The 25168-nt window shown below is 43.9% G+C and overlaps 1 protein-coding gene across 1 annotated transcript in view; it reads left to right on the top strand.

The window, feature by feature from the left end:
• Window positions 1-25168, top strand: part of ST8SIA4 (ST8 alpha-N-acetyl-neuraminide alpha-2,8-sialyltransferase 4) — a 255164-nt gene that overhangs the window by 12794 nt on the left and 217202 nt on the right. The gene's annotated exons all lie outside the window — the stretch shown is intronic.

The raw sequence follows: 25168 nt of genomic DNA, 5'->3' as shown, positions 1-25168 counted from the left end.
CTCCAGGTAAGTTTATCATTAACTAGGATCCCCAAGTCCTTCTCCCTGTCAGATTTACCCAGTGGTTTCCCGTTCAGTGTGTAATGGTGATATTGATTCCTTCTTCCCATGTGTATAACCTTACATTTATCATTGTTAAACCTCATCTGCCACCTTTCAGCCCAAGTTTCCAACTTATCCAGATCCATCTGTAGCAGAATACTATCTTCTCTTGTATTAACTGCTTTACATAGTTTTGTATCATCTGCAAATATCGATATTTTACTGTGTAAACCTTCTACCAGATCATTAATGAATATGTTGAAGAGAACAGGTCCCAATACTGACCCCTGCGGTACCCCACTGGTCACAGCGACCCAGTTAGAGACTATACCATTTATAACCACCCTCTGCTTTCTATCACTAAGCCAGTTACTAACCCATTTACACACATTTTCCCCCAGACCAAGCATTCTCATTTTGTGTACCAACCTCTTGTGCGGCACGGTATCAAACGCTTTGGAAAAATCAAGATATACCACGTCCAATGACTCACCGTGGCCCAGCCTATAGCTTACCTCTTCATAAAAACTGATTAGATTGGTTTGACAGGAGCGATTTCTCATAAACCCATGCTGATATGGAGTTAAACAGTTATTCTCATTGAGATAATCCAGAATAACATCCCTCAGAAACCCTTCAAATATTTTACCAACAATAGAGGTTAGACTTACTGGCCTATAATTTCCAGGTTCACTTTTAGAGCCCTTTTTGAATATTGGCACCACATTTGCTATGCGCCAGTCCTGCGGAACAGACCCTGTCGCTATAGAGTCCCTAAAAATAAGAAATAATGGTTTATCTATTACATTACTTAGTTCTCTTAGTACTCGTGGGTGTATGCCATCCGGACCCGGAGATTTATCTATTTTAATCTTATTTAGCCGGTTTCGCATCTCTTCTTGGGTTAGATTGGTGACCCTTAATATAGGGTTTTCATTGTTTCTTGGGATTTCACCTAGCATTTCATTTTCCACCGTGAATACCGTGGAGAAGAAGGTGTTTAATATGTTAGCTTTTTCCTCGTTATCTACAACCATTCTTTCCTCACTATTTTTTAAGGGGCCTACATTTTCAGTTATTATTCTTTTACTATTGATATAGTTGAAGAACAGTTTGGGATTAGTTTTACTCTCCTTAGCAATGTGCTTCTCTGTTTCCTTTTTGGCAGCTTTAATTAGTTTTTTAGATAAAGTATTTTTCTCCCTATAGTTTTTTAGAGCTTCAATGGTGCCATCCTGCTTTAGTAGTGCAAATGCTTTCTTTTTACTGTTAATTGCCTGTCTTACTTCATTGTTTAGCCACATTGGGTTTTTCCTATTTCTAGTCCTTTTATTCCCACAAGGTATAAACCGCTTACACTGCCTATTTAGGATGTTCTTAAACATTTCCCATTTATTATCTGTATTCTTATTTCTGAGGATATTGTCCCAGTCTACCAGATTAAGGGCATCTCTAAGCTGGTCAAACTTTGCCTTCCTAAAGTTCAGTGTTTTTGTGACTCCCTGACAAGTCCCCCTAGTGAAAGACAGGTGAAACTGCACAATATTGTGGTCGCTATTTCCTAGATGCCCAACCACCGGCAGATTTGTTATTCTGTCAGGTCTATTAGATAGTATTAGGTCTAAAAGTGCTGCTCCTCTGGTTGGATTCTGCACCAATTGTGAAAGATAATTTTTCTTGGTTATTAGCAGAAACCTGTTGCCTTTATGGGTTTCACAGGTTTCTGTTTCCCAGTTAATATCCGGGTAGTTAAAGTCCCCCATAACCAGGACCTCATTATGGGTTGCAGCTTCATCTATCTGCTTTAGAAGTAGACTTTCCATGGTTTCTGTTATATTTGGGGGTTTGTAACAGACCCCAATGAGAATTTTGTTACCATTTTTCCCTCCATGAATTTCGACCCATATGGACTCGACATCCTCATTTCCTTCGCTAATATCCTCCCTTAAAGTGGACTTTAGACAAGACTTTACATAGAGACAAACCCCTCCTCCTCTCCGATTTTTACGATCCTTTCTAAACAGACTGTAACCCTGTAAGTTAAATGCCCAGTCATAGCTTTCATCTAACCATGTCTCGGTTATTCCCACTATGTCAAAGTTACCTGTAGATATTTCTGCTTCTAGTTCTTCCATCTTGTTTGTCAGGCTTCTGGCGTTTGCGAGCATGCAGTTTAGAGGATTTTGTTTTGTTCCAATCTCCTCGCTGTGGATTGTTTTAGAAATGTTCTTACCTCCCATCTGAGTATGTTTTCCTGGGTCTTCTTTGTTCAAGTCTAATGTTTTTCTTCCCGTCCCCTCTTCTTCTAGTTTAACGCCCTCCTGATGAGTGTAGCGAGTCTTCTGGCGAATGTGTGTTTCCCAGGTTTGTTGAGGTGTAGTCCGTCTCTGGCGAGGAGTCCATCGTACCAGTAATTCACACCGTGGTCTAGGAATCCGAATCCTTGTTGTCTGCACCATCGTCTTAGCCAGTTGTTTGCATCAAGGATCCTGTTCCATCTCCTGGTGCCATGCCCGTCTACTGGAAGGATAGAAGAAAAAACTACCTGTGCATCCAGTTCCTTTACTTTCTTCCCCAACTCTTCAAAGTCTTTGCAGATTGTCGGTAGGTCCTTCCTTGCCGTGTCATTGGTGCCAACATGTATCAGAAGAAATGGGTGGACGTCCTTGGAGCTGAAGAGCTTTGGTATCCTATCGGTCACATCCTTGATCATCGCACCTGGAAGGCAGCATACTTCTCTTGCAGTTATGTCCGGTCTGCAGATGGCTGCTTCTGTGCCTCTCAGTAGTGAGTCTCCCACCACCACCACTCTTCGTTGCTTCTTGGCTGTACTTTTTGCTGTCACTTGTTGCTGTGTGCCTTTTTCTTTTTTGCTTGCTGGTATTGCTTCATCCTTAGGTGTGCCATCTTCATCCTCTACAAAGATTTGATATCGGTTCTTCAGTTGTGTGGTTGGTGATTTCTCCATGGTCTTCTTGCTTCTTTTGGTCACATGCTTCCACTCATCTGCTTTTGGAGGTTCTCTGACACTTTTTTCACCTTCTGTGACGAGTAGAGATGCTTCTGTTCTGTCTAGAAAGTCTTCATTCTCTTTGATGATTTTCAAAGTTGCTATTCTTTCTTCCAGACCCCGCACCTTTTCTTCTAAAAGGGCCACTAGTCTACACTTCTGACAGGTGAAATTTGATTCTTGTTCTGGTCGATCTGTGAACATGTAGCACATGCTGCAGCTCACCATGTAGGTTGTCACATCTGCCATGTTGCTCCTAGATCCTGCTGACTTGCTGTGTGTTTTCCTTCTTGTGTAATCTACTCAGCCAAGCTCTCTTGCAATAATATCCTACAGGCAAAAAGTTTGGTGATGCTTTCCAAGCAGCTGGTCCCGGCTGTACCCAACGATCTTCTAGCTTAGGGAGACTTCGCTTTTCCCAGAAGGCACCTGGAATATGCAAATTAGCCTCCTCAAGCTTGAATCTGCACCGTTCATACTGCCCCCATATCTGTGCCCCATATAGTGCTCTGCACCGTTCATACTGCCCCATAGATGCTCCACATAAATCTGTGCCGCTGCTGCAATAAAAAATAAAAAAAGCCATACTCACCTCTCTTGATTGCAGCTCCCGGCGTCTCGTTCCGGCGTCCGGTCCCGGCGTCTCTCTGCGCTGACTGATCAGGCAGAGGGCGCCGCGCACACTATATGCGTCATCGCGCCCTCTGACCTGAACAGTCAGAGCGCAGAGACGCCGGGAAGACGGAGCGGCGCCGGGAAGATGGAGCGACGCCCGGCGGCTGGAACGGGGACAGGTAAATATGACATACTTACCTGGTCCCGACGTCCGGCTCCCTCTGCCTGTCCCACGGTCTTCAGTGCCGCAGCTTCTTTCTCTATCAGCGGTCACCGTTACCGCTGATTAGAGAAATGAATAGGCGGCTCCACCCCTATGGGAGGTGGAGCCGCCTATTCATTTCTCTAATGAGCGGTCCCACGTGACCGATGAAGAGGGGAAGAGCTGCAGCACAGAAGACCGTGGGACGGCAGGGACAGCACCAGGATCGCTGGAAGCAGGTAAGTATGCCTCAGCGCCCTCTCCCCCTCACCCGCCGACCCTGCCACCCACCTTGACTCGAGTATAAGCCGAGAGGGGCACTTTCAGCCCAAAAATTTGGGCTGAAAATCTCGGCTTATACTCGAGTATATACGGTATTTCTGAACTTTTGCAGCTTGGTTGTCTCAGCATCTTGCAGGTAATGATGCAACTCCATTCACCTGCATTATGGTGTAGAGTTGCAGTGGCTTTAAACGATCTTTAGCCATGTGACCTATGTAGTGGCCAAAGTGACTATGTAGTCCCAGCCTTAGGCAAGGTGCACATGTGTGTATTTGCTGTCCAAGTGCAATCCATCCAACAAAACATTGGATCTCAGTTGGACCAATGTTATTCTATGCAGCCGAGCACATGTCCAATACTATTATTTTTCCTCAGGCAGAAACTGTCTGAGGAAAAAATTGATGCGTGCCCGAGTTTGATCCGACATTTCGGCTGCATTTGGTAAAGCTAGTCAATGAATGCATGAAAACATCAGACTGCACTCCGATGAGGTCCACTTTTCATAGACTTGCAGAATGGAGAAGTTGGAAAAGTTTTTTTTTATCTCCATCTTCTCCTCATCTGAGAGAATCTGATCAAACTATGCTCACACCTTGATCAAATTCAGGTCAGACTTTGATTAGAAGTGTCATTTGCATAACTGATCCGATTCTCACAGATGAGAGAATCTATGGTTGTTTGCACCTGCCCTTGTAAAGAAATCTGGCGTTCACTACGAGAACTATAGGTTGAGTCTGCAGAGCAATTGCTAACTTGTGAATTGAGTTAAGAAGAATAAGTAAATGAGTCAGGAGTCAGAAACAAAAAAATAACTTGATTTAAGAGCAGTGTTGGGGTTAAACAAAACATGAAGGCTGTCGAGAGGTCAAAATCAGAGCAGTCAAACAACGTCCAGGTCAAAATTCAAAGAATACAGTCCATTTGATATACACCCTAAAAATATCAAGACACAAAGCTAGCATGGGAATATAGTAAAGGAAACTTACATAGTGGCAAGGCTCAGTGATTTGCCACAGCACTAGTCCCCTGCATGCTCAGTCAAAAGAACAATTCATAGGCCAGGGACTGATTTTCTGTATGGATGAGCAGATTAATTCTTTGCTTTTTCACCATCAATCATCTCAGCATGAAATATAGCTAGAACGGCAGAAAACAGTAGCAGAAAATTATGAGAGGTAGATCAAGGTATGTTTGTTTTAAGATATTGTGATGCTGTGACAACGTATTGAGAAAGAATGACACACATTTACTGCCAAAGATTTGAGAAGAATGAAACACAGTGACCAGGAAGCCATTATCCTCCAGTGCTGTCATGTACCAGAATTGCAACCTCCTTGGGCTGCCAAGAAAGTTCAAGGTGTTCAGTGCTCAGAGACATGGCCGAGATAAGGAAGAATGAAACCCAACCACCACTGAACAAGACACAGAAGGTGAAACATCAAGACTGGGCCAAGAAATATCTGAAGACAGATGTTTAATAGTTTTGAGAACTGATGAAATGAAAGGAACCCCCCTGACCTAAACCCTATTGAGAACTTGTGGACCTTTCTTAAAAGGGAGATTTACATTGAAGGAAACAGTCACCTCTCTGAATAATGTCTCGGAGGCTGTGTTTGGTACTGGCCAAAAAGTTGATCATCAACAGATTTAGAAACTTAAAGACTCCATGGATGGAAGTCTTATGAATTTTGTTGATAAGAATGGTGGCTATAGTTTTGTGAAATTTCAGAAATCTATGTATATTTTGAGTTGTTTGGTTTGTGATGGTTGCATATAAATCTGCACACTAATAGTTGACCTATAATTCTGCACACGTATATATTCTCCTAAGGAAGATGAACACTTGTTTTTACTTTCTCAAATATTCAGGGTTCAGGGCTATTAACCTTTTGGATTGACCATCAGCACTATAGTTGTTCAATAATACAATTAATCAACAATACCAATCTAAATAATTGTGTACATTTTTTTTGCCATAGTTTTTTTTTCTCCTCTCAGTCTACTTTGTTCCTAAAGGTCCAGGGGCAAGAAGGTAAAATAAAAGTAATGCAAATGCCACCATTAGAACATAATGAAATTCTGCTAAAAAAAAATATTTAGTTCGCCACCAATTGTGCAAGTTTTCCCACTTAAAGGGACACTGTCACCTGAATTTGGAGGGAACAATCTTCAGCCATGGAGGCGGGGTTTTGCGGTTTTTGATTCACCCTTTCCTTACCCGCTGGCTGCATGCTGGCTGCAATATTGGTTTGAAGTTCATTCTCTGTCCTCCATAGTACACGCCTTCGCATGGCAAGATTGCCTTGTGCAGGCATGTACTACGGAGGACAGAGAATGAACTTCAATCCAATATTGCAGCCAGCATGCAGCCAGCGGGTAAGGAAAGGGTGAATCAAAAACCCCCAAACCCCGCCTCCATGGCTGAAGATTGTTCCCTCCAAATTCAGGTGACAGTGTCCCTTTAAAAAGATGAGAGCGGCCTGTAATTGACATCATAGGTAAACAACAACCATGAAGAGTCAAAATTGATAAAGCAAATCCAGAAAATCACCTTGTCTGATGTGGCAAGATTTATTTTGCAAATTATGGTAGAAAATAAGCATTTGGCCACCTAATAACATGCAAGATTTCTGGCTCTCACAAACCTGTAACTTCTTCTTTAAGAGGCTTATCTGTTCTCCACTCATTACCTGTAGTAATAGCACCTGTTTGAACTTGTTATCAATATCAAAGACACCTGTCCACAACCTCAAACAGTCACACTCCAAACTCCACTATTGTGAAGACCAAAGAGCTGTCGAAGGACACCAGAAAAAAAAATTGTAGCCCTGCACCTGGCTGGGAAGACTGAATCTGCAATAGGCAAGCAACTGTGGGATCTATAATAAGAATATGGAAGACTTTCAAGACCACTGATGATCTGCCTTGATCTGGGGCTCTATGCAAGATCTCACCCCGTGGGGTAACATAGTAACATAGTAACATAGTTAGTAAGGCCGAAAAAAGACATTTGTCCATCCAGTTCAGCCTATATTCCATCATAATAAATACCCAGCTCTACGTCCTTCTACAGAACCTAATAATTGTATGGTACAATATTGTTCTGCTCCAGGAAGACATCCAGGCCTCTCTTGAACCCCTCGACTGAGTTCGCCATCACCACCTCCTCAGGCAAGCAATTCCAGATTCTCACTGCCCTAACAGTAAAGAATCCTCTTCTATGTTGGTGGAAAAACCTTCTCTCCTCCAGACGCAAAAAATGCCCCCTGGTGCCTGTCACCTTCCTTGGTATAAACAGATCCTCAGCGAGATATTTGTATTGTCCCCTTATATACTTATACATGGTTATTAGATCGCCCCTCAGTCGTCTTTTTTCTAGACTAAATAATCCTAATTTCGCTAATCTATCTGGGTATTGTAGTTCTCCCCTCCCATCTCTCAAAATGATCACCGGTGAGAAAAAATCCCAGAACCACATGGGGGGACCTAGTGAATGGCCTTCATAGAGCTGGGACCACCGTAACAAAGGCTACCATCAGTAATACTCTACGCACACTAGGGACTCAGATCGTGCAATGCCAGACGTGTCTCTCTGCTTAAGCCAGTACATATATGGGCCCATCTGAAGTTTGCGAGAGAGCATTTGGATTATCCAGAAGAATATTGAGAGAATGTCATATGGTCTGATGAAATCAAGGTAGAACTGTTTGGTAGAAACAAAACTTGTCGTGTTTGGAGGAGACAGAATGCTGAGTTGCATCCAAAGAACACCATACCTACTGTGAAGCATGGAGGTGGCAACATCATGCTTTGGGGCTGTTTCTCTGCAAAGGGACCAGGACAACTGATCCGTGTACATGAAAGAATGAATGGGGCCATATATCGTGAGATTTTGAGTGCAAACCTCCTTCCATCAGCAAGGGCATTGAAGATGGAACGTGGATGGGTCTTTCAGCATGATAATGATCCCAAGCACACCGCCAGGGCAACGAGGGAATGGCTTTGTAAGAAGCATATGAATGTCCTGGAGTGGCCTAGCCAGTCTCTAGATCTCAACCCCATAGAAAACCTTTGTAGGGAGTTGAAAGTCCGTGTTGCCCAGCGACAGGCCCAAAACATCACTGCTCTAGTGGAGATCTGCATGGAGGAATGGGCCAACATACCACCAACAGTGTGTGCCAACCTTGTGAAGAATTACAGAAAACTTTTGACCTCTGTCATTATCAACAAAGGATATATAACAAAATATTGAGATGAACTTTTGTTAATGACCAAATACTTATTTTCCACCATAACTTGCAAAATAAATCTTGCCAAATCAGACAAGGTGATTTTCTGGATTTTCTCATAGTTGTGGTCTACCTATGATGTCAATTATAGGTCTCTCTCATCTTTTTAAGTGGGAGAACTTGCACAATTGGTGGCTGACTAAATACTTTTTTTCCCCACTGTACCAGCACAAGAGCATATTCTGTCCTAAACCAGAGAGCTACAGGGATTGTTAGTGCTGTTCTGATCTATAGCCTTAGCATAAGGTGAGAATTTGTATGGATCACTGGTAAATATGAAATGTGCTTGTGAAGGGAAGCACAGAGTCCCAGTGCAGCAATAATTGCCTCCAATTGCTTCCCATAATTGATGTCTCTCGTTCCTGTTTCAACCCGATTCTCTTTAACAAACTGCTTTCATTAACACTCATTGATTGGTTTTCATGCACAAACTGCTTGTTTCTGATTTAGAAAAAAATCTTAAGATATAGAGGGTAACAAGGCTTTGGGGTGCTACAAAATCACAGTGGGATTTATTATCTCTAAATAAAGAAGGCTTGTAGTGAAACCTCCCAGGGATGACTGTCTACCAAAAGGACCAGAAGGGCAAAAGTACAATTCAGATAGGAAGTTCCAGGAATTTACAGAAAAACATTAAAGATTGAAAGTCTCTCTAGTCTTAGTTAAGGTCAATAAGCCTGATGTCTTCGCAATAAGAAAAGACAAAGTAAAAATGGCATTCAGTGAAAAGAAGAAAGAGTGATCCGAGACTGTTCTAGAAGTACATTAAACTGACGGCAAATGAGAAATTTGCAATTTGGTGTGCCATAAGAAATTTTTCTGACTTCAGATATGTATTTTTATGACAAAATAGAATGATAAGAACTAAACCCCTATCTCTTATGCATCTCATACTTGGCTTCTACCACTAGGTAATAAGTTTCCAGCTTGTCATTTAGATAATGTTTTTTTGCTTTATACCTTTTTTAAAACGTACGACTCCGTATCTATTATTATTATCATTTTTTTTTCTTTTCAGTAACGGACAGGAAAATTACGGTATTTTGCTGGTTGAATTATGTGCTTTTATTGTTTTGCTCAGATCTATATTACTAATTTATGCTCATTTATTGAATTTTGCTTTGTGGATTTTGTATACCAATAATAAATGAGGATAGATAATGAAGTAGCTTCTATCAATAACAGTAAAAGGGCAACTCAGACCGCCATGAATGCTTTCCAAAGTTCATTTCATCCTAAGTGTATTTTAATATTTTGCTGCGTCTTTGTGATCTATAGATACATGATGAGTATTCTGATTTTCTGCAGTAAGTTACTATATGTTGCCTATGTGGTAATAGGGAGGCTGAGTGGATCCCTCTGGCGTTGTTAGCTCACGATCCTTTCCAGCTTCAGTGCAATTGTGCTCCTTCGATACTGCAGAGGCCCAAACTGTCACTCGGGTAGGCACACCACTTCCCCAGCAAGCAGGAATCCTGGAAGCGGGGGAGTACATGCAAGTTTTCAAATGTGTACAATATAATTTTGGAAAATCACAGGCCCCATTGCTGCAGTTTGTTTTTATAAAACAATGAACTATGCTTTATTCACTCTCCCTGGGTCCAGCGCTAAGTCTCTGCTGCTAATCCTGGTCTTTGTTATTGGCTGCACTGCTGACGTCAAGTGGACAGTACTTCAGCCAATCAGCGAGCTCAGCAGCTCATACTGGAGTGCTCGCCAGGGCCGTGGGGCTACTCGGTACTGAGCTGGTTCTTAAAGGGATGTGTCACGGCGTCCAATAAAAGAGTGATGATGAAAAAGGGAATAAAGTTTATGGGACAATGGGAATTGTTTGAGATGCCACCTGTGGTATTCTTTAGAGAGTTAGGGAGCACCACAACTGGGCGACTACCATAATTATGATGAACATATAAAGGGGTGCAGCTCAATGCATAGCAAAAACATCATGGAAAAACAACAAGAGAAAGAAAGCTATGCAAATAGGGCGCACGCCCCAAAAAATACAAACTGAATAGCAAAAAATACAAAAATTATTTATTAATGAAAGAAACAAATGCACAAAAATAAAAACATATAAAATACAACAACCACACTACTGGTCCCAAGATATTCATATATAAACAGCCCAAATATAAATGATATTAAACGACAGCAATAAAGACATGCCACAATTGGATTGTTATACCATAGAAGTACTGTATATGCATGAATATATATACATACCTTTCCCAAAACAATATATGGGAAAGGCCTATAATATGGAAAAATAAGAACCCCCTGATACTTATATAGGTAAAATATGACTCAATATTTCAAATGGCCACAATATAACAATATCTATACAAATATAAACATATATGAGCATAAAGAGTCTGGGCGTCCCCAGACAACCTTGCAATAAAAAAAGTGCCCTAATATAGAGAAAGAGACTAATACCATCAATGGGGCCCCAATAAGCGCATAAGAGAATAATGTAACAAAAAAAAATCCCCCCCCCCAAAAAAAAATAAATTATGAGATATTAGCTAAGTAAAGAGATGCGACAAGCAAAGCAGCCAGGTGGGGAAATAAACCCACTCAGGTATAGAGAAGGCGTCCATAAAAATGGAAGTATGTGGCACAATGATGTAAAAAGATACAGGGGTTAAAGATAAATACCCAGAGTAGGTCATCCAGTATGTGGCATGGGTCGTCGGCAGTCAGTAGTCAAAGGTGGAAAAGGGCGAACCCGGGATACAGAGAGTGTGGGGGGAGCCCCACACGTATCGCTGCTAGACGCAGCTTCGTCAGGGGAAGTCACCTGTGCCACCTGTGGTATTCGGCAAATAGGAGATGTTAGCCGACTTGAACAGTGCACTGGGGCTGATGGTGATGCAGCAGTGTTGTTACAGCTCTCCACAGGTAGAGCTACACCCCAGGGCAGTGAGGATGTTAAAGGGGATGATGGTGGTTGCAGTGCAGGGCAGGTGAAGCAGTAATAATTCAGAGGACACAGCAGGGTGCAGTTTCCATACGTTTACTCACGGTTCTTAGTTGTAGTCCCCTGCCAGGGTGCTATGTCTTCCGGGTCTGTGGTCCAGGCAGCTCTCAAGTAAATTGGGTGCACCTTCCCCTTTCTATGTTCCTTTCCTGGCCATTTCGCTGTGCTGGCTCTCACCCTTCTGCCATGCGCCTGCCACACAGTGTCCCATTCCAGTAGCCTCAGATCTTGTCAGGCGACACTCTCTGTTGGTCCCCTGGATCCTATATGGCTGCCTTTTCAGCGAATGTGTTGGATTTGGCTGCAGCACATGCAGATGCTGCAGCCTCTGGTTGGCTGAATCTTCTATTCCTCCACTAGTCTTGGGGGCTGGTTCCCCACTGTGCCCTGGTCCCTTCACCTGGTGATGTTCAGCGTGGATGCAGGCCCCACGGGTGGCTTGCTCATTACCCGTGCCTCTAGGACCCCTTCTTTCTCTCTTCTTTCTGTAGCTTCTCCTTTCTCTAGCTCCCTCTGACAGGGAGCCTCTTTCTGCACATCTTACTCCATTCAGCTCCTCTCACAATCTCACTTCCTAATTAGCTACTCCCCTACTCTACCTACTACACCCACTACTCCAACACCCTTTACTATCCAGACTGGGATGAGGACATCCTCCCTTAGGGTACGCCCATGTGCCCTAACTGAATTGTCTAATGTTGGATGCAGGTGTAGGGTTCTGTGCAATGCCCCCTCCTTACCTGAGAGCGGAATACCACACCTCTGGATGAGGTGCAGAACTCTGTGGCGACTGGACCCCAGGGGCGCCACAATACCATTTACCCTGGCAATGCTGCTGAGATCAGGTGTTGGCTGCAGCGCTGCTGATTTGATGTCAGTGCTATATATATATGCTTTACATCTAAACTGTACTCCCAGTGCATATATATATATATATATATATATATATATATATATATATATATATATATATATATATATATATATATACATCTATAATATAACGCTGGGAGCGTCACTCTGTCCGAAGCCTTTATAGACTGCGCCGGCGCAAGCGCCGGCGCAGTCTGGCCCCCACAGAGTGACGCTCCCAGGAGATCGCGGTATGCGTAAGCACTGAACGCATACCGCGATCTCCACCGGAGAGTCAGGGACCGCCAGGAGGGTAAGTATATTCACCTTTCCCCGTTCCAGCGCTGCGTGCGGCTCCGTCTCCTGGCTCCTCTGCTGTGACAGTTCAGAGGGCGCGATGACGCGCTTAATGCGCGCCGGCGCCGCCCTCTGACTTACCAGTCACAGGCAGAGGAGCCGGAGTGTGTCTTCAAGAAAATGGCGCCGGAAAGCGCGGACTGCGCAGGCGCCGATTCCTGCTGCCGGAATTGGCGCCTGCGCAGTCCGTGCTTTCTGGCGCCATTTTCCTGAAGACCCACTCCGGCTCCACTGCAGGTGTGTCTTCAAGAAAATGGCGCCGGAAAGCGCGGACTGCGCAGGCGCCGATTCCTGCTGCCGGAATCGGCGCCTGCGCAGTCCGCGCTTTCCGGCGCCATTTTCTTGAAGACACACCTGCAGTGGAGCCGGACGATAGGTGAGTATGGTAGATTTTTTTTTTTATATGGCAGCAGCATACGGGGGCATACACACTGGAGCGTCTTATGGGGGGCATATAATACAATGGTGGCGCAGGATGGCAGCAGCACATGACAGAACGGGGGCAGGATGGCAGCAGCACATGACAGAATGGGCGCAGGATGGCAGCAGCACATGACAGAACGGGCGCAGGATGGCAGCAGCACATGACAGAACGGGCGCAGGATGGCAGCAGCACATGACAGAACGGGCGCAGGATGGCAGCAGCACATGACAGAACGGGCGCAGGATGGCAGCAGCACATGACAGAACGGGCGCAGAATGGCAGCAGCACATGACAGAATGGGCGCAGAATGGCAGCAGCACTTGACAGAACGGGTGCAGGATGGCAGCAGCACATGACAGAACGGGTCCAGGATGTGAGCAGCACATGACAGAACAGGGGAGCAGGATGGGAGCAGCACATGACAGAATGGGGGCGCAGGATGGGAGCAGCACATGACAGAACGGGGGCGCAGGATGGGAGCAGCACATGACAGGATGGGAGCAGCAAATGACAGAATGGAGGCGCAGGATGGGAGCAGCACATGACAGAACGGGGGCGCAGGATGGGAGCAGCACATGACAAGATGGGGATGCAGGATGGAGCAGCACATGACAGGATGGGGACGCAGGATGGAGCAGCACATGACAGGATGGGGACGCAGGATGGAGCAGCACATGACAGGATGGGGACGCAGGATGGAGCAGCACATACCAGGATGGAGACAATATACCAATATAAATGCTCGCCACCCGGGCGTAGAACAGGTTCAATAGCTAGTGTGTATATATATATACAGTTAGGTCCATATATATTTGGACAGAGACAACATTTTTCTAATTTTGGTTATAGACATTACCACCATGAATTTTAAACAAAACAATTCTGGTGCAGTTGAAGTTCAGACTTTCAGCTTTCATTTGAGGGTATCCACATTAAAATTGGATGAAGGGTTTAGGAGTTTCAGTTCCTTAACATGTGCCACCATGTTTTAAATGGGACCAAAAGTAATTGGACAGATTCAATAATTTTAAATAAAATATTCATTTTTAGTACTTGGTTGAATACCCTTTGTTGGCAATGACTGCCTGAAGTCTTGAATTCATGGACATCACCAGACGCTGTGTTTCCTCCTTTTTGATTCTCTGCCAGGCCTTCACTACGGTGGTTTTCAGTTGCTGTTTGTTTGTGGGCCTTTCTGTCTGAAGTTTAGTCTTTAACAAGTGAAATGCATGCTCAATTGGGTTGAGATCAGATGACTGACTTGGCCATTCAAAAATATCCCACTTCTTTGCTTTCATAAACTCCTGGATTGCTTTGGCTTTATGTTTTGGGTCATTGTCCATCTGTAGTATGAAACGGCGACCAATCAGTTTGGCTGCATTTGGCTAGATCTGAGCACACAGTATGGCTCTGAATACCTCAGAATTCATTCCGCTGCTTCTGTCCTGTGTCACATCATCAATAAACACTAGTGACCCAGTGCCACTGGCAGCCATGCATGCCCAAGCCATCACACTGCCTCCGCCGTGTTTTACAGATGATGTGGTATGCTTTGGATCATGAGCTGTACCACGCCTTCGCCATACTTTTTTCTTTCCATCATTCTGGTAGAGGTTGATCTTGGCTTCATCTGTCCAAAGAATGTTAGTCCAGAACTGTGCTGGCTTTTTTAGATGTTTTTTAGCAAAGTCCAGTCTAGCCTTATTATTCTTGATGCTTATGAGTGGCTTGCACCGTGCAGTGAACCCTCTGTATTTACTTTCATGCAGTCTTCTCTTTATGGTAGATTTGGATATTGATACGCCGACCTCCTGGAGAGTGTTGTTCACTTGGTTGGCTGTTGTGAAGGGGTTTCTCTTCACCATGGAGATTATTCTGCGATCATCCACCACTGTTGTCTTCCATGGGCGCCCAGGTCTTTTTGCATTGATGAGTTCACCAGTGCTTTCTTTCTTTCTTAGCATGTACCAAACTGTAGATTTTGCCACTCCTAATATTGTAGCAATTTCTCGAGAGGGTTTTTCCTGTTTTCGCAGCGTAAGGATGGCTTGTTTCACCTGCATGGAGAGCTCCATTGACCGCATGTTTACTTCGCCCCCGGAAGAAGCTAGGGCGAAACGCGCGTCGGGGCGCTCGTGGGAGCCGGATATCTGTGCACAATCTGGTAATATTATATTACGCTTTTTCATTCTTCTGCCTTCTAGTCGCTACATTAGCAGCATTTATGGTGTGGGTGCAGCTGTCTGCGCATATGGTACGGGTATTAGGGTAATACAGAGGTATTGAGTGGCATGAATAGCCCCCTCGTATATACTAATATTTTCCCGTTCCCTAGTTTATCCCTTTATGTCAGCGATTCACTAGTTCATACCGAAGTTGCTTGGCTATATGGTTAGTAAGACTTACCACAGTAGATGAGTACCTGTTGATACTTACCATTATATATATGTACCTATAGTGCCGGGTATTTCTCCTCCCACTGGACACTTTGTTAAATGTATCACATAAAGCCTTGTTATATGTTTGTTTTTATTGATGTTTAATAAAAGTATTGTGTTTTATTATGATGGATCTCTTCATGCGGTTAATTTAATGTTAGTCCGCCATTGATTGTCAAGTGTTAGTAGAAGTGCCATTGGTAGTGTATATATAGACTCCCTGGATCTCATGTTTACTTCACAGCAAAACCTTCCAAATGCAAGCACCACACCTTAAATCAACTCCAGGCCTTTTATCTACTTAATTGAGAACAACATAGCGAAGGGATTGCCTACACCTGTCCATGAAATAGCCTTGGAGTCAATTGTCCAATGACTTTTGGTCCCTTTAAAAACAGGGTGGCACATGTTAAGGAGCTGAAACTCCTAAACCCTTCATCCAATTTTAATGTGGATACCCCCAAATGAAAGCTGAAAGTCTGATCTTCAACTGCAACTGAATTGTTTTGTTTAAAATTCATTGTGGTAATGACTATAACCAAAATTAGAAAAATGTTGTCTCTGTCCAAATATATATGGACCTAACTGTATATATATATATATATATATATATATATATATATATATATATATATATATATATATATATATATATATATATAGGCACTGGGAGTACAGTTTAGATGTAAAGCACAGTTTTCTATTTAAACAAAAATTTAGCTTGGGGATTGTTGTTGTGCAAAATTGTAAAACCCATTTAAGTCTACATTTTTAACCACTTCCCGCTACATGATGTAACATTATGTTTGGAGATGGCAAAAAAAGAGAAATCAAGAGCTGAGTCGGCACCATATCTGGCAGATGCTGACTGTGACACACAGCTGGCATCTACTCTTAGGCTGTGTGCACACACGTCGCTGATTTTTTGCTATAAAAACGCGAAAAAAACGCATACATTATGCATTCCATCATTTAGAATGTATTCCGCAATTTTTGTGCAGATCTTCGCGGGAAAAAAATGCATCGCGGTAAAAAACGCAGCATGTTCATTAATTTTGTGGATTTTTTGCGGATTTCCCACTACATTATTGCATTGGGAATCTCTGGAAAAAAATGCGGTAAAAACGCGAGAAAAACGCATGCGGATTTCTTGCAGAAAATGTCCTGTTTTGCTCAGGAAATTTCTGCAAGAAATCCTGAATGTGTGCACATAGCCTTAATCTCTTAAATGCCAGTGTCAATCTCTGACAATGGTATTTAACCCCTTTCTGCCAGCTGATGGAATAGTACGTCAGCTGGCAGATCCCCTGCTTTGAGGTGGGCTCCGGCGGTGAGCCCACCTCAAAGCCGCGACATGTCAGCTGTTTTGTACAGCTGACATGTGCGCGCAATGAGCGCGAGTGGAATCGCGATCCGCCCGCGCCCATTAACTAGTTAAATACCGCCGTCAAGCGCTGACAGCGGCATTTAACTAGCGCTCCTGGCCGCACGGCTGGAAGTGCTCGCACCACTGACCCCCGTCACATGATCGGGGGTCAGCTGTGCATTGCCATAACAACCAGAGGCCTCTGTTGATGGCCGATTGCTTTGAGCACTACCCTGTGGTCGGCGTTGAAAGTACACCTGCCTTTCTGCTACATAGAGGTGATCTGTACTTCACCTCTATGTAGCAGAGGCGATCGTGTAGTGCATGCTTCTAGCCTCCTATGGAGGCTATTGAAGCATGCCAAAATTTAAAAAAAAAGTGTTTAAAATATAAAAAAAATAAAAAATATATAAAAGTTCAAATCACCCCCCTTTCGCCCCAATCAAAATAAAACAATTAAAAAAAATCAAACATACACATATTTGGTATCGCCGCGTTCAGAATCGCCCGATCTATCAATAAAAACAAAGGATTAACCTGACTGCTAAATGGCGTAGCGAGAAAAAAAATCAAAACGCCAAAATTATGTTTTTTTGGTCACCGCGACATTGCATTAAAATGCAATAACGGGCGATCAAAAGAACGTATATACATGAAAATGGTATCATTAAAAATGCCAGTTCGGCACGCAAAAAATAAGCCTTCACCTGACCCCAGATCACGAAAACTGGAGACGCTACGGGTATCGGAAAATCACGCAATTTTTTTTATTTTTATTTTTTTTTAGCAAACTTTGGAATTTTTTTTCACCACTTACATAAAAAATAACCTAGACATGTTAGGAGTCTATGAACTCGTAATGACCTGGAGAATCATATTAGCAGGTCAGTTTTAGCATTTGGTGAACCTAGCAAAAAAGCCAAACAAAAAACAAGTGTGAGATTGCACTTTGTTTGCAATTTCATCACACTTGGAATTTTTTTACACGGCATGGTAAAACCAATGTCGTTCAAAAGTACATCTCATCCCACAAAAAATAAGCCCTCACATGGCCATATTGACAGAAAAATAAAAAAGTTATGGCTCTGGGAAGGAGGGGAGTGAAAAACGAAAATGAAAAAACGGAAAAAGCTCTGGGGGTGAAGGGGTTAAGGCTATGTGCACACTATGCGGAATTAGTGCAGATCCGCTGCGGATTTTTCCGTGCAGAAACGCTGCAGTTCCGCAAAATGATTTACAGTACAATGTAAATCAATAGAAAAAAAGAAATACTGTGCAAATGGTGTGGAAATTTCTGCATGAAATCCGCTGCGGATCAAAAGAAGTAGCAGGCCACATTTTTTGTGCAGAACTGCAGCGTTTCTGACCCCTTCCATTAAAGAAATCCACAGGGGTTAAAAACGCAGAAAATCCGTACAAAATCCGTATCAATTCCGCAACAAAAACGCACAAAATCCGCATAAAATCCGCAGCAAATCTGCACCTGTGTTTTCTGCCCGGAGGTGCGGATTTTGTGCGCAAAAATTCTGCACCCCAATCCGCAATTTGTGCACATAGCGTAAAGGGAAACTGTTATGTCTTCCCCAAAATGCAGCAAAAAAAAGCATGTATCAGGTTTTGCTGCGTTTTTGGTGGCAAAACCTTAAGGGTATGTGCACACGTTGCGGATTCTCTGCGGATCTGCAGCGTTTTTTGCAGTGCAGAAAAGCTGCAGATCCACATTTGATTTACAGTACAGTCTAAATCAATGAGAAAAAAACAATGCTGTGCACACTTTGTGGAAAATCCGCTGCGGAAACGCTGCGGTTTAAAAGAAGTAGCATGTCACTTCTTTTTTGTGAATCTGCAGCGTTTTTGTACCTATTCCATTATAGAAAACTGCAGGGGTAAAAACCACAGCAAATCCACAAGAAAACCGCAGCAAAAACGCACAAAAAACGCTGCGGAACCGCACAAAAAAAAACGACAAATCTGCAGGTGCGTTCTCTGCCAGGAGAGGCAGAATCCACACCAGAAATTCCTAAGCCTAATCCGCAATGTGTGCACATAGCCAAAAGAGAACCTGTCACCCCATTTTTGGCTGTTAAACTGGTCCCAGTGTGCTGTTAGTGATGCAATGTGTATCACTAACATGTTTTTGTCATAATCTCCTAAGTATTAGATTTAAAAACACTTTATATCATTAGATGATTCCCTCTCATACCTTGTTCTTTCAGTCATATAGGTGGTCACTTTATCTTTTCAGTCAAGGATCATTCAGTATACTTTTGAAATTAGGCACCCATACAGCATTGCATTTGATTGCCGTGACTGGCCCGAAGTCATGGCAACCATTATCACACTGGGACCAGTTTAACAGCCAAAAATGAGGTGACAGGTTCCCTTTAGGCCGGTTTCACACGTCAGTGGCTCCGGTACGTGAGGTGACAGTTTCCTCACGTACCGGAGACACTGACTCACGTAGACACATTGAAATCAATGTGTCTCTGCACATGTCAGCGTGTTTTCACGGACCGTGTGTCCGTGTGCAAAACATGGAAACATGTCAGTGTTCGTGGGAGCGCACGGATTACACGGACCCATTAAAGTCACGCTGTCCGTGTGCAGTCCGTGTGCCGTGCAGGAGACAGCGCTACAGTAAGCACTGTCCCCACAGCGTGGTGCTGAAGCCGCCATTCATATCTTCTCTCCAGCAGCGTTTGCTGGAGAGAAGATATGAAAAATCCTTTTTTTTTTTATTTTTCGTGTTTAAAGGGACTCTGTCACCTGAATTTGGCGGGACTGGTTTTGGGTCATATGGGCGGAGTTTTCGGGTGTTTGATTCACCCTTTCCTTACCCGCTGGCTGCATGCTGGCTGCAATATTGGATTGAAGTTCATTCTCTGTCCTCCGTAGTACACGCCTGGGCAAAGCAATCTTGCCTTGTGCAGGCGTGTACTATGGAGGACATAGAATGAACTTCAATCCAATATTGCAGCCAGCATGCAGCCAGCGGGTAAGGAAAGGGTGAATCAAACACCCGAAAACTCCGCCCATATGACCCAAAACCAGTCCCGCCAAATTCAGGTGACAGGTTCCCTTTAAAATAAAGATCCCTGTCCCCTCCCCCCTCCCACCCCCTGTGCGCCCGCCCGCTGTTAATAAAATACTCACCCGGCTCCCTCACAGCTTCCTCTCAGCGCCAGCTTCTCCTGTATGAGCGGTCACGTGGTGCCGCCGATTACAGTCATGAATATGCGGCTCCACCTCCCATAGGGGTGGAGCCGCATATTCATGACTGTAATGGGCGGCACCACGTGACCGCTCATACTGGAGAACTGGAGAGGACGCTTCAAGGGAGCCGGGTGAGTATTTTAGTAACAGCGGGCGGGCACACGGGGTGGGAGGGAGGAGGGGACAGGGATCTTTATTTTAAACACGAAAAAAAAAAAAGGATTTTTCATATCTTCTCTCCAGCGAACGCTGCTGGAGAGAAGATATGAATGGCGGTTTCAGCACCAGATGCAGGGGACAGCGCTTATCTCTAGTGCTGTCTCCTGCACGCTCCGTGTGGTACCCAGTCGGCACACGGGCGGCACACAGCTGCCGCACGTGTGCCACACTGATGTTCACAGTAAGCACACGGACACACGGACACGGATAATTCCGGTACCGGAATTATCTGGACGTGTGAGACTGGCCTTAAGGAAGTTGCATCAGAGCCAGAGCTTGGTTTTCACATGCGAGACACGGGCGTGTTTCTTGCATGTGTGACTCCGGCCTAACAGTCTGTCTTCACTGAATTCAGATCTTACCTCAGAACTGGGAATTTTGATAAGGACTAATCAATTCTGGCAGAGAAAGAAGCAGATTTCTCTGATAGGATATATTACAAAGTTGCTTATTTTCATGTGTACTATTTGTTTATGAAATAAAAATTAAAATGATGGCTACTCTTTAACCCCTTTACCCCCAAGGGTGGTTTGCACGTTAATGACCAGGCCAATTTTTACAATTCTGACCACTGTCCCTTTATGAGGTTATAACTCCGAAACGCTTCAACGGATCTTAGCGATTCTGAGAATGTTTTCTTGTAACATATTGTACTTCATGATAGTGCTAAAATTTCTTCGATATAACTTGCGTTTATTTGTGAAAAAAACGGAAATTTGGCGAAAATTTTGAAAATTTCACAATTTTCCAACTTTGAATTTTTATTCTGTTAAACCAGAGAGTTATGTGACACAATATAGTTAATAAATAACATTTCCCACATGTCTACTTTACATCAGCACAATTTTTGAAACAAACTTTTTTTTTTCAAGGAAGTTATAAGGGTTAAAATTTGACCAGCAATTTCTCATTTTTACAACCAAATTTACAAAACCATTTTTTTTAGGGACCACCTCACATTTGAAGTCATTTTGAAGGGTCTATATGGCAGAAAATACCCAAAAGCGACACCATTCTAAAAACTGCACCCCTCAAGGTGCTCAAAACCACATTCAAGAAGTTTATTAACCCTTCAGGTGATTCACAGCAGCAGAAGCAACATGGAAGGAAAAAATTAACATTTTACTTTTTAGTCACAAAAATGATCTTTCAGCAATAATCTTTTTAATTTCCCAAGGGTAAAAAGAGAAAATGGACCTCAAAAGTTGTTGTCCAATTTATCCTGAGTACGCTGATACCCCACATGTGAGGGGGAACCACTTTTTGGGCGCATGGCAGGGCTCAGAAGGAAAGGAGCGCCGTTTGACTTTTTCAAGCTAAATTTGGCTGGAATTGAGATCGGACGCCATGTCGCGTTTGGCGACCCCCTGATGTGCCTAAACAGTGGAAACCCCCCACAAGTGACCCTATTTTGGAAACTAGACCCCCTAAGGAACTTATCTAGATGTGTCATGAGCACTTTTATCCCCCAAGTGCTTCACGAAAGTTTATAACGCCCGGGCGTGAAAAAAAAAATCCTATTTTTTCCACAAACATGATCGTTTAGTCCCCAATTTTTTATTTTCTCAAGGGTAAAAGGAGAAATTGGACCCCAAAAGTTGTTGTCCAATTTGTCCTGAGTACGCTGATACCCCATATGTGGGGGGGACCACTGTTTGGGCGCATGGCAGGGCTCAGAAGGAAAGGAGCGCCGTTTGACTTTTTCAAGCTAAATTTGGCTGGAATTGAGATCGGACGCCATGTCGCGTTTGGCGACCCCCTGATGTGCCTAAACAGTGGAAACCCCCCACAAATGACCCCATTTTGGAAACTAGACCCCCTAAGGAACTTATCTAGATGTGTCATGAGCACTTTTATCCCCCAAGTTATTCACGAAAGTTTATAACGCCCGGGCGTGAAAAAAAAAATTCCTATTTTTTCCACAAACATGATCGTTTAGTCCCCAATTTTTTATTTTCTCAAGGGTAAAAGGAGAAATTGGACCCCAAAAGTTGTTGTCCAATTTGTCCTGAGTACGCTGATACCCCATATGTGGGGGGGGGACCACTGTTTGGGCGCATGGCAGGGCTCAGAAGGAAAGGAGCGCCGTTTGACTTTTTCAAGCTAAATTTGGCTGGAATTGAGATCGGACGCCATGTCGCGTTTGGCGACCCCCTGATGTGCCTAAACAGTGGAAACCCCCCACAAATGACCCCATTTTGGAAACTAGACCCCCTAAGGAACTTATCTAGGTGTGTCATGAGCACTTTTATCCCCCAAGTGCTTCACGAAAGTTTATAACGCCCGGGCGTGAAAAAAAAAATTCCTATTTTTTTTCCACAAACATGATCGTTTAGTCCCCAATTTTTTATTTTCTCAAGGGTAAAAGGAGAAATTGGACCCCAAAAGTTGTTGTCCAATTTGTCCTGAGTACGCTGATACCCCATATTTGGGGGGAACCACTGTTTGGGCGCATGGCAGGGCTCAGAAGGAAAGGAGCGCCGTTTGACTTTTTCAAGCTAACTTTGGCTGGAATTGAGATCGGACGCCATGTCGCGTTTGGAGAGCCCATGATGTGCCTAAACAGTGGAAACCCCCCACAAGTGACCCCATTTTGGAAACTAGACCCTCTAAGGAACTTATCTAGTTGTGTGGTGAGAATTTTGAACCCCCACGTGCTTCACTAAAGTATATAATGCCCAGGCGTGAAAATAAAAAATCCTATTTTTTCCTACAAAAATGATATTTTAGTCCCCAATTTTTAATTTTCACAAGGGTACCAGGAGAAATTGGACCCCAAAAGTTGTTGTCCAATTTGTCCTGAGTACGCTGATACCCCATATGTGGGGAGGAACTACTGTTTGGGCACACGTTGGGGCTCGAAAGGGAAGTAGTGACGTTTTGGAATGCAGACTTTGATGGAATGTTCTGCTGGCATCATGTTCCATTTGCAGAGCCCCTGATGTGACTAAACAGTAGAAACCCCCCACAAGTGACCCCATTTTGGAAACTGTACCCCCTAAGGAACTTATCTAGTTGTGTGGTGAGAATTTGAACCCCCACGTGCTTCACTAAAGTTTATAATGCCCAGGTGTGAAAATAAAAAATCCTATTTTTTCCCACAAAAATGATATTTTAGTCCCCAATTTTTAATTTTCCCAAGGGTACCAGGAGAAATTGGACCCCAAAAGTTGTTGTCCAATTTGTCCTGAGTACGCTGATACCCCATATGTGGGGAGGAACTACTGTTTGGGCACACGTTGGGGCTCGAAAGGGAAGTAGTGACGTTTTGGAATGCAGACTTTGATGGAATGTTCTGCTGGCATCATGTTCCATTTGCAGAGCCCCTGATGTGACTAAACAGTAGATACCCCCCACAAGTGACCCCATTTTGGAAACTGTACCCCCTAAGGAACTTATCTAGGTGTTTGGTGAGAAATTTGAACCCCCACGTGCTTCACTAAAGTTTATAATGCCCAGGCGTGAAAATAAAAAATCCTATTTTTTCCCACAAAAATGATATTTTAGTCCCCAATTTTTAATTTTCCCAAAGGTAACAGGAGAAATTGGACATCAAAAGTTGTTGTCCAAATTGTCCTGATTACGCTGGTACGCCATATGTGGGAAAAAACTGTTTAGGCACACGTTGGGGCTCGAAAGGGAAGTTGTGACGTTTTGGAATGCAGAAATTGTCTGCGGTCGTCATGTTCCGTTTGCAGAGCCCCTGATGTGCCTAAACAGTAAAAAAAAAACACAAGTGACATCATTTTGGAACCTAGACCCCCCCCAAGGAACTTATCTAGATGTGCCCCCTTTTTGGAACTAATGTACGCTTTCTTGTAAAGTAAATTAGTAGTGCATGGAGGTGTGGTACAATCTGAAGCAATCCTTCATACACAGGCCAGGTTTTTCGGGGCAGGTGTCGCATTGATAAATGGTGTCCTTGCGTATTCCCCTTTTGTAACACACTCGGCACCTTTTTTGCGGCTTACCTTTTCTGCCGGTTGGCGGGACCACCCCCGGAAAATGCTGGCTTGGTACGATACGAGCACCTTCAGTTCCGGAAGTACTGGGGCCCTCTCCTTCCGGAGTACCAAATATCAGGGCCTTAACCACTACCTCCTGGAACTGAAGGTACGACGTATCGGTGTGGCGTGCACATCGTAACAGCAGGAAAGCGTTGAGCATTGCCATTTGTACGATGTGGACGGCCAACTTTTTGTACCACACCTTGGCCTTTCTCAAAGCACTGTATGGTTGGAGGAGTTGATCAGAGAGATCAACCCCCCCATGCTTTTGTTGTAGCCCAGTACACAGTCCGGTTTGCAGACCTGTGTAGAGGTACCCCGTACAGTGCTGAGGGCTCTGCCATCACCATGTATGGTGGTCAAGAGAAGGACATCCCTCTTGTCCTTGTACTTGACCACCAGCAGGTGGTCGCTACATTGGGCCTTGCTCTCACCTTTTCTGAGCATCTGCCGAAGTAGCGTCTTTGGGAGGCCTCTCTGATTTTTGCGCACAGTACCGCAGGCTGCGGTACCTCGTGCAGAGAGGGATTTGTAGAGTGGGATGCTGGTATAAAAGTTATCAGTATAGAGGTGATAACCTTTATCCAGCAGTGGGTGCACCAAATCCCACACGATCTTCCCACTCACTCCCAGGACAGGAGGACACTCAGGGGGTTCAATCCTGCTGTCCTTCCCTTCATACACTCTAAACCTGTGGATGTACCCTGAGGCACTCTCACACAGCTTGTAGAGTTTGATTCCGTACCTGGCCCTTTTGTTGGGCAGGTATTGACGGAATCCGAGCCGCCCCTTAAAATGGACCAAGGACTCATCCACGCAGATGTCCCTTTTGGGCACGTACACTTCAGAAAACTTTTTGTTGAAGTGTTCGA

This window comes from Ranitomeya imitator, chromosome 1, assembly GCF_032444005.1.
Source record: "Ranitomeya imitator isolate aRanImi1 chromosome 1, aRanImi1.pri, whole genome shotgun sequence".
NCBI lineage: Eukaryota > Metazoa > Chordata > Amphibia > Anura > Dendrobatidae > Ranitomeya > Ranitomeya imitator.
The sequence above is the reverse complement of the archived record's forward strand: the minus strand, read 5'-3'. Positions and strand labels throughout refer to the sequence as shown.